Source organism: Atta colombica, unplaced genomic scaffold (assembly GCF_001594045.1).
Source record: "Atta colombica isolate Treedump-2 unplaced genomic scaffold, Acol1.0 scaffold135, whole genome shotgun sequence".
Lineage (NCBI taxonomy): Eukaryota > Metazoa > Arthropoda > Insecta > Hymenoptera > Formicidae > Atta > Atta colombica.
In genome coordinates, this window is record NW_017259223.1 from 1,604,221 (window position 1) to 1,614,175 (window position 9,955).

Below are 9,955 nucleotides of genomic sequence, written 5' to 3' on the forward strand. Positions count from 1 at the left end.
TATATATATATATATAAATCTATAATTAATCTAAAAATGTTGGGCGATATCTAAATTCTAGTAACCGCAGTGGCACAATTGCCGCGATTTCCGTGGATTGTACGTTTTTTGCGCGGTCAATCCCACGTTTCTTTAATATTAAATAACATTAAAACGAAAAATTATGCAAAAAATCATAAATTAAATCAAAGTCTCGCAAAATATGTAATATTTTTGTCGTACCGTGCATAATAAACGGAAATGAAGATCAGGAGTGACACAATGGCAGCAGGAAGCAGGAGTTTGGATATCGTTTTTTTATTAACGTTTTATCAGTTACAATTTTGATTACATACACATAATGTGGAGTCGTCTTTAAACACACGGCTGCTATGATACAAATGACGAGGATAAAAATTTGGAGTGCGTAAAAATGTGATTGGATGACAATTCGCTCTTTTGCTTCTATCTTCCTCCCTTCCTGCTCTTTTCCCTTCTCGCTCTCCGCTTGATCTCCTTGACTACTTCATTGGTCATGGCGATGGGCCAACCTTGAACGTATATTAATATAATATACCGAGTTTTTGGCCCATGTCCACTAGAGTACAGGGTAGGTAGGTATGATATCCTTGATCGCAATTAAATCGTCCCTAATTCGCTAATATTTTACACGCAATGTCGGTGCGCAATCATCGCTCAAGACTGGCCCGGCGTTGACGAATCTGTTCGACTCGTCCAATCTCAGGACTGCGTTTCTCACACCGAGACCACCGGAGAGGCACCGGGAGACTCCGTGCCAAATTCAGAGGACGGTATTTACAGAGGGAATTTATGAAATAGCAGCCGCGACCGACAAACGCGTCCCACCGTGAGGGATATTACATTTACACGGAACGGCTCCTCGTCTCTTGCTCGTCCATGTTGCTTGTAGACGTCGGAAAAACAAAATGCGGATCTAAAAGACGTCTGAGGATTATCAGAAAGACCCAGACATCTTTTAAATATTTGTGCAACTCGTGGAAATTGTAGAAACGCATCACAACGGCTTTGATTATAATTAATTCTGATCTAGCTCCAGCTAATGCAAATAGAAAAATTTCCAAGTAGTTACATTCAACGAATTAGCATTGATTGTACCGATATTCTCAATTATTATTCTCTTCTGAGAATAATAATCTTCGTTGATTATAAAATAATTATTTATAAAATGAATTGATGAATATGTGTATTCATCAATTAAAGTCTAAAGTCATTCAAAAGTGCCGCTTTGAAATATTTGCATTCTCCTACACGGCTAATTAAATGATGATGATGATTCGAATTATGCCTACAGTCGGACGTATACTCAGATCTGCAAGGACGAGGCGAAACTTGGAAAAATGTCAGGGTGCAATGACACAAACGAGAAAAGTCCTCTGAACTTGGAACAATAACGGTAGATTGCCTTCGCGCGTATACATTGTATTCAGCGACGAGTGGCACGTCTTCTTGTTTTGTTCTTCCTCTCTTTATCATTGTACACACGATTGATTATCTGTCAACAATTATTTGGAATATTCCTTTTAGGTAAACAGTATCGGGGGGTGGACAATAGGGTGAGACGCTAATCAGTTTAGATAATCGCGGCGCGATGCACGACCTCCGTGTAATACTAATGCTTTTCTTAAAACACAGTCGGTGAGGTGATATGCAATTTGTGATTCGCAAAGACTTTTAAATTGTACGTAGATCGCAACGAGTAATAACTGAAGTTTTCATTCGAAGCGGAGTATAAATTACACCCGGCGTTGACGATCCAGAGACGATTTTTCCAAATGCACATATGCGGCCGGACTTGTACAAACGATTGAAAACTTGACAGAGCTTCATTTAGCAAGATGAAGTGAATATCGAATCTTTTCTGTCTTTATCCTCCTTTTATCCTTTCTCTATAAAAGTTAAAAGCGGATTGCCGCTGAGAAATCTCCAATTATTAAATATCTACTAGAAGGTCTAAACGTTTTTAATAAAGTTGCTCAATTACTAAAACGTTAAAATGAGGAACTCTGTTTGCTGTTTGAAGATCAGGCTTACGACTTGGAGATTTGCTTGACATACAATCGAATTGGCAAAAAGGAAATGGTGAACCATGATTGTGATAGTCGTCACTCGATTGCTCAGTCCAAAGCTCACAAGTGAATCCCATTCTATAATTGCGTAGTTTTAAATAATTGTTATAAGAATTGACTAATTATAGTCGAATATGAGAATATCCTATTATGAATGGTCAATTCTTACAACTTACGCAATGGTAGAATGGGTTTAGTGTTTTCACTCTAAAAAGTATATCGGTATAAATTTAACACTATGCGATGTCTATATATTCTCGTGTTAGTGTTAATATTAACATATGGATTTAATATCATGAGTTTTTTATTTTGATGGGATTGTTATTTTGATGAAACTTTAAGCTTTTTTTTATATAAAATTTCATCAAAATAATATGAGTGATTCTCAGTTTTTTCTTTAATATTGACACTCTGTATCTTTAAAACTAAGTTATAAACATTTATGATCATATGAAGTTTTCATCTTAAATTTGTGTGAGAAAACCTCTTAAAATCTTTTATAAATATTCACCTTGTATAGACACCACATGGTGATAAATCCACATTGATTTTTTTTGAGTGTTTGAATGCGACACTTCTCTCCTTGGAAATGCACTTGAAGATGCACCTCTTCGATTCAGAAATCGAAATATTGTGCGACGAAGATTTTCGTATGTGTAATTTGCGTGTGCATAATTATGTTTTCAGATGGTAATTCTCTCTATTGGAATGCGCTATACTTTCATTTAAATAAAAAACAACGATCCTATTTATGACATGCGAAAAAAGAAATAACTCGTTGGCATGTTTAGATTTGACAAATGGCAACTTCGCAATTTCTCTGACATTCTTTGACAAAATATCATCATTTCACTGTAGATCATGTATCATTAATCAAGCGTCGAATGGAGTGAATGATTCAGTTAAATGAACACGGTACTCGCGACACTCATAAACGCTAGATGAATAGTTCGTTTATTAATAGTCTATCAAATATTAATCGTGAATTACAACGATATCGTAATACGACCAGCAAATGTCATTCGTGCTAAATCTTGTTGAAGAATAGAAATTAAGCTAATCGAGCGCTTGCTGTTTATCAGCCGGTAGCTTCATGAATCGTGTTCTATACATGCGATCGCAAAAGGTTTAATTGAACGTTATCGTTTTAGTACGTTTAATGATGCAGTTTACCGCGAGAATTTGGCGCGAATACATTCAATTTCTCCGTTGCATATAATTATGCAACATGAAAATGAAGTAGAAGCTTCCAATTACTAGATAAAAGGAAGATTTAGATTGAATGAATGTTAATCATTTTTGATTTATCGATAAAATTTGCCTTAAAATTAAGATCAATTCTAAGTACACGGTTTAGTTTAACTTGATTTCTATTAGCTTCGAAAGAAATCTTGCAATTTTTCTTTGTATATTAGAATGTGCAAATTTAATTTACTCCATTATTTTAAATGACTCGCCTGAAAAAGATAATAAACACGTGCTTGTGTGATCAGAGAAAAATGTTAATCAGAAATAGATGTACAAACATTGTAGAATAAAAATTATTAAAAGAAAATGCTAATCAAGAAATATTATATGTGAATGCTTTATTCGTGCCTTGTAACTCCGTTACAATGCGCAATGTGCGAATCAAAGATAATTTCAGCAGAATTAGATGAAAATAGAATGACTTATTAATGAAATTGCAACAGCCCTTTGAATTGCGACTACTGAGGATCACGCAACAAAGACCGTAATTAATGCGAATTTGCATTAAGTAATTAAGAGTGATACGCGTATTAATGACTTTTCGAAATATGTTACGCGTACTTTGTATCGCTCTCGTGATCCTTTATAAGTTAGTTGCATTTCGCACGGAAACGAAAAGCGCGACTTCAAAGATAAGCGTTTATACGTCATCCTGATCGCTAACGGAGGACTCGTATCACTACGTCGCATTAAAAATATTTGTTTCAAAAAATCGTACGCGTTTCCATATCTCGCAGATAAGATTAGGGTTGACGATTATCCGTTTATCCGGATATCCGAGATAGAAATAGATTCAAGATAAAATATCCAGTTAAAGCGGATCTTTCGTTTCCGAATCTGTTTCAAATTGTTTAGATTTCCGAACCGTTAAAGTTTAATAATTAAACTATTCATTATTCGGATTTCGGATTTCTCAGTATCTTTCTCTATACACACAAGATGTGTATATATGTATGAGAAAGCGAAAGCGAGCGAGCGAAAGAGAGAGAGAGAGGGGGGGGGGGGGAATGAAAAAGAGCAAAAAACAGTGAGACCGAGAAATAGGATGTATTTATAAGCGACACAGATGACTCAATGTGATACAATGGATATTATTACATCCTTGTTTGCCAATGTTAAACAAAGATGATCACTATGTTGTACTGTGTCGTTTGTTGAAAGGCATACCGAGAAAGCGAAAGAAAAAAAACTTTATATATTTATTTTGACTTATTGACGGGACAAGGTGTCCCGTAAATTATCCGACAACATTCGTGAATAAAGCAGACTAAACTGAGTCGAAAAATCCTCTACCATTTTGCAATTTTCGCAAGAGTTAACACGATATTAATTAATAATTATTAAAAATTGTCGAATAATGGTCTTTAATCATTGTTTTTCTTAAATACTATCAATTTTATAGAAAAACAGCAAAAGACAAAAATTGTTTATTTTCTTTTTATAGAACTCTAAGAATTTTTTCAGAATTTTTTTAGAATTTATCTCATATAAAAGAATGAATTTATCAACTTTTTAGCACTGCATTTTCTTATTTTTCCCAATATGAGAAAATTCAATATAAAAAAAATTTTCATATCGGCGATTTTCCTCTAGTAAAGTCTGTAATTTAATCAGAAAGACCAGATTTATGAGATAATTCGAAAGATTGGATCCAGATATCCGGATATCTCTAGATCCGGGTGAAATCGTCAATCCTAGATAAGATTCAAAGAAAAATATACAGAAGGAAAAAAAATAAAATGTGTCCGAAATTTAAAAACGATATTCGTAACCGGTTCTTATATTTAAGATCGTCCTAAATACAATCTTAAGACATCATAAATCAATCACTGAGCCGTATTAGTATTTTAAGGTATTACTTGAGACAGTCTTGAATTAAAAATCGACTATGAATACTATGAATATTAACTTGTCAGAAACAGCTTCCACAGATTAGTATGCGATGCCAGATCATCCGTTTGCGATCATCTGTCATTCATGATACTTTCACCGAATTCGAGAACTTACAATTTATCCGTCTCTTCTTATTTATAATTCAAAACCTTCGTACGAGTCTTTTAATCATATGGTGACAAACGATCACGAGAGTTTCGCTCGAGATGTTCCCCGTAGCACGATCCTCTCAGTAGGACTTTTGTTCGAAATTAAAACAGCTTTTGATTAAGATGCGGCCGAGTTTGCATACGAGTATACATCGTCTCACATCGCGGCTATTTCGAATTAACAGTGTTTTGAAGTGCATCGCCGATTATTCGAACGGAGCAATTGAGATTTATCTAACAATCGAAATACATATTCCAAAACAATTTATGCGCAGGAGGGGGAGGGGATGACTTTTGGAAAAAGGACATCTATAACACAGAAATGAGAATATACTTGTATCTAACGATATCTGTTAAATCTTCGTCAGTCTGTTCCAACGTCCGAGGACCAATCTCACCAGAGAACCAGCTAGCTAATTCGCTTTAGGTTTTTCGTCTCTTCCCGAAGTCTGAGTTGTGGAAAGAATCGAGGAACCGATAGAAGTACAGCGATTAGAATTAATCATCGGTAAAACCGGCCGTAAATGTTCATCGGTAAATGGTCTTATGAATGTTGCTTCCCTGTGAATGTGACTAGTTCGACACTGCGGAATGTTAAAAGATTTCGTTTTGCGGCGAGACGCCGTTGATCGCATCTCGCGGACGCGTTGGACGCGTTACAGAAAACGAGAATCGTAACGAGGATCGTCGAGAGACTTATGTCCTTTCCTTATATGGAGAGCGAGTCGTGCCGCTCGAGGCTGGGCGATGCACTTTCTCCCGGCAAGGATTTTAAGTTCCATACATATTCGCCGCCTCTCCGCGTGACTTCACCGCAACATTACGCCGCGTTCGGTATACTTTCGATCTTTCGACTTCGTCGTGCGGATCGGCTACTTTCGAGTTTCGGCCCTAGGCCCATGGGCTGTGGGACATTATAATTCCGGCTTCGTGTGTGCTTCGCTAACAATTAAAAATTTGTCCGCCTATTACTTATCATTTCGTGTATTTTTTGTCGTTTAAATTCAATTCACATTATTAGGGTATAATAATTAATTAATTAATTAATTAATTAATTATAATAGTGTCATTATAATTCGTAATAATATACAACATTTGTCAATAGATCATTTATACTAAAACCCACTGCATGCTCGTGTCGAAATCATACGCATTTTCTCCCACATTTTCTCACACATGCACTCATATACGTACGTGCATCAACATACATACACATGCGCTCTCTTCCTCTCTCTCTCTCTCTCTCTCTCTCTCTCTCTCTCTCTCTCTATACGATCAAGTGTATTTTACAAAGTACACCTTCCTCTTACTTTTCGCACACTCTCACGCCGTGGGACTGTACTGGCTTCACGCGTGGCTTATCTAACTAATTCATGATTTAAGTGTGATTTCGGGGTATACGTGTACGTGAAATGTGTACATGTGTAAATGCACGTATAAATGCGCGCACATCGGCACGCGCACACCTCCCCTCTTTTCTTTCAAGATTTACAATTACAAGCGACTCGTCTCTCGTTCTCGATACATTCTACATGTAAGTTGTACGTATGTGTGTAGCCTACTTTGTTGCAATAAGACAAAAAAGAGAAAAGAGAAAAGATACAAAATCAATGTGCGGCAATATACCTTTGCGACAAAAAAAAACCGAGGATATAATGAGAAAGCAATAGCGTTTCCCTCTCGAAAAAAGAGAGAGAGAAAGATTACAAGACGATACTCTTGTGTTGTGCGTGTGTGTGTGTGTGTGTGTGTGTGTGTGTGTGTGTGTGTGTGTGTGGGGGGGGGAGTGTGTTTCGTATGCGAAATGTGTGCTACATGAGACAATGATCTTTGTACATATTTTAAAATGTATTCCCGCGCGATATCAACATGACGAAGATGCAGAATATGCTCTTGTCTTGGGAAGACGAAAAGTTGACGGACGTGACGAAACGCCGATGTTTATGTATATATGCCGTCGTAGCCATCTTTCTCTCCCTGCTGTTCCTTCGATGAAATGATGAATCTAATCTAATGAACGTCGGAATAAACTTTAATCCGTTCGCTCATTCCCGACAATAGAAAGATCCCGCAATCATAAAATCCCATTTGTTCTCCGTTTTTTGGAAACTATCAAACAAACAGTAACAGAACAAAATGTAATTTGGCTTAAACTTCGTGGAACAGAAGGAATTGAAAGCTAAAAAGTTCCTCTCGGCCACGACGGCGCGATTCCGTTACAAATCGTTTAATTACAATGTAGAAACGCGCGCGACGCGGCAAAAATCCGCGAGTGCGAGTTTCGCGATCTACATCAACATAAAGTATTTGCGATTTGTGAAACGCAAATTACTTATGTGCTCGCGTCTATGTATTTATGTATATTGTGTGTTATGTCATATGCGAAGAGCTTGCATTCCGAAATCGAAGCAGAGCTCGTACCTACGTCGTGCTCAAACGATGATACTAGTCACGCGGGAAAACATTGATAAATCGCAATTCGCACATGTGATGTGTATAGTAATTACAACTAAACGATGTTCCCTTTTCTTACATTTCGACGCATGAAGAAGTTACGAAGTTACGCATGCGATTAATGATAATGGAATTACAGCTCCAATATACATGAAATAGTAAGATAAAAGAAATGGAATTCATTCAAAATAAACGTAAACTATTTATCGTATGAGTCTTGTTAAAGAACTCAGCTGTTTTCCAGCTAGGATACAGAATTATACTGTGTTCCACTGTGTAAGATACTTGTTGGAACGCAATTTAGTTCATATAACACTAGAATGTATTATAGTCTTTCATTCTTATTTTTATGATTATATTTAGCGTATCAATAATAGATTTATAATTTTAATTTAGACTTAAGTTATAAATCTTTCGGAATTGACAGTTTTTGATGGTTTTATTTCAAAATAAGTATGGCTACCAAATAATTATTTGAAAAATTGATAATGTTTTACACGCTCGTATTTAGCTTTTTAGTGTCGAGTTATTGTATACGTTGGAAAATATACTATTATATAAATTGCAAAATTAATCATCATTCGAATAGAATATCTAAACGACTATTTTAATGTGATATATTAATTTCTTTACTGTTATTAATATCATTGTTATTATTATTAATCAAATATATAACAAAAAATTTTCAACTTTATATAACGGATTGATTTATTTGTAATCTTGAAAGTTTCGGGATATTGTTCGTATATTACAACATAAAACTGTAAAATTTCACTTATAGAAAAAACCTCGTTTGCATTTTATAAATAATGGAAGGATTACATAATTGAAAGAAAATAATAGTGTGCCTGTAAATGGATGGACGCATAGTAAGATAATTTCGTGATATTATTCAGATTATACATCGATTTACTAATTTAGTTATTACTGTTTATTTATCATCGCATGTATAACTTCGAATTTTATCAAAGCAGATATTCTTTGTAGAATATATATCAGAAATATCATAATATATCAAAACACCAGATCTGCGTATTACATTTTAAGACTTAGATTTCTTTTTAATTCAAATTGGAACGAATTATATTATGTACAATGATGAGACACAACGACAATTAAAATTATGTCTTTTGAAGACGTCAAAGAGCACATCAATTGTCAAATATATGATAATCAATAATTTGAATAAAAACCGTCTTTAAAAATTTTATAAAAATTATCAGAATGTTAAAAAAAGGGAACATAACGAATCACAAAGAGCAATATAAAAATAGGAACATATATGACGTATATAAACAAAATGAGGAACATATACATGATGTTTAAACGTAACACGCAAGGAACTTGATTCAGATTTACGTGTATGTATGTATATATATATATATATATACATTACGTGTTCGCGTGTGTGCATTTATATGCTTTCATCTGACAATACATTGTATGAAATATCGAATCACCACGCGCATAACTTATGTATCGAATAAAATGATAAAATCCTAATGTTTCCGTTGAAAAGAATCTCTCTTAAAAGATCGAAACACAATTAGATTAGTGAACGTAAAGTATTCACGTAGATATATAAAGTTAGAACTCACATATATAATTCGTGAGACGTGGGTACGTGCTGTGCTACGTGTCGTACCGTAATGTATTCTAAACATAAAACACGAGGCTTGTTTACACGAATGTTAAAAATGCTTTGACAATTTTTTTCCTGCACTGTGGGAATTGATTCCGTGTCTTGTCTCGGTTTTGATAAAGCTTTTACACTTATGTTATATATACCAACCATGTTTAACCTTTGGAACGAAGTCTTTCTTACATATTTAATGTGCAAAATATTCTTACGCTTTTCGTGGTTCGTCAAATAATTATTATATATAGTAGTAATAAAGGATAAAATTCTACGAGTCCTCGGAACAATTAACGAGGCTATGCATTGACATTCGGTCGGTCCCCGCGCTTAAAAATCTTTGAGTCGAAGGTGACTCTACCGCTTTTTCTTCCTCACTTTTTTTCTGTTTCCAGTTTTACTCACTCACATCCTCTCACGTTTATTTTCGTTCTCTCTCTCTCTCTCTCTCTCTCTCTCTCTCTCTCTCTCTCTCTCTCTCTCTCTCT

At 35.1% G+C, this 9,955-nt stretch overlaps 1 protein-coding gene across 1 annotated transcript in view; it reads right to left on the bottom strand.

Moving 5' to 3' along the window:
- LOC108684511 (transcriptional activator ptaB-like) overlaps positions 1-9,955 on the bottom strand; it is a 14,914-nt gene that overhangs the window by 3,574 nt on the left and 1,385 nt on the right. The window lies entirely within an intron of this gene.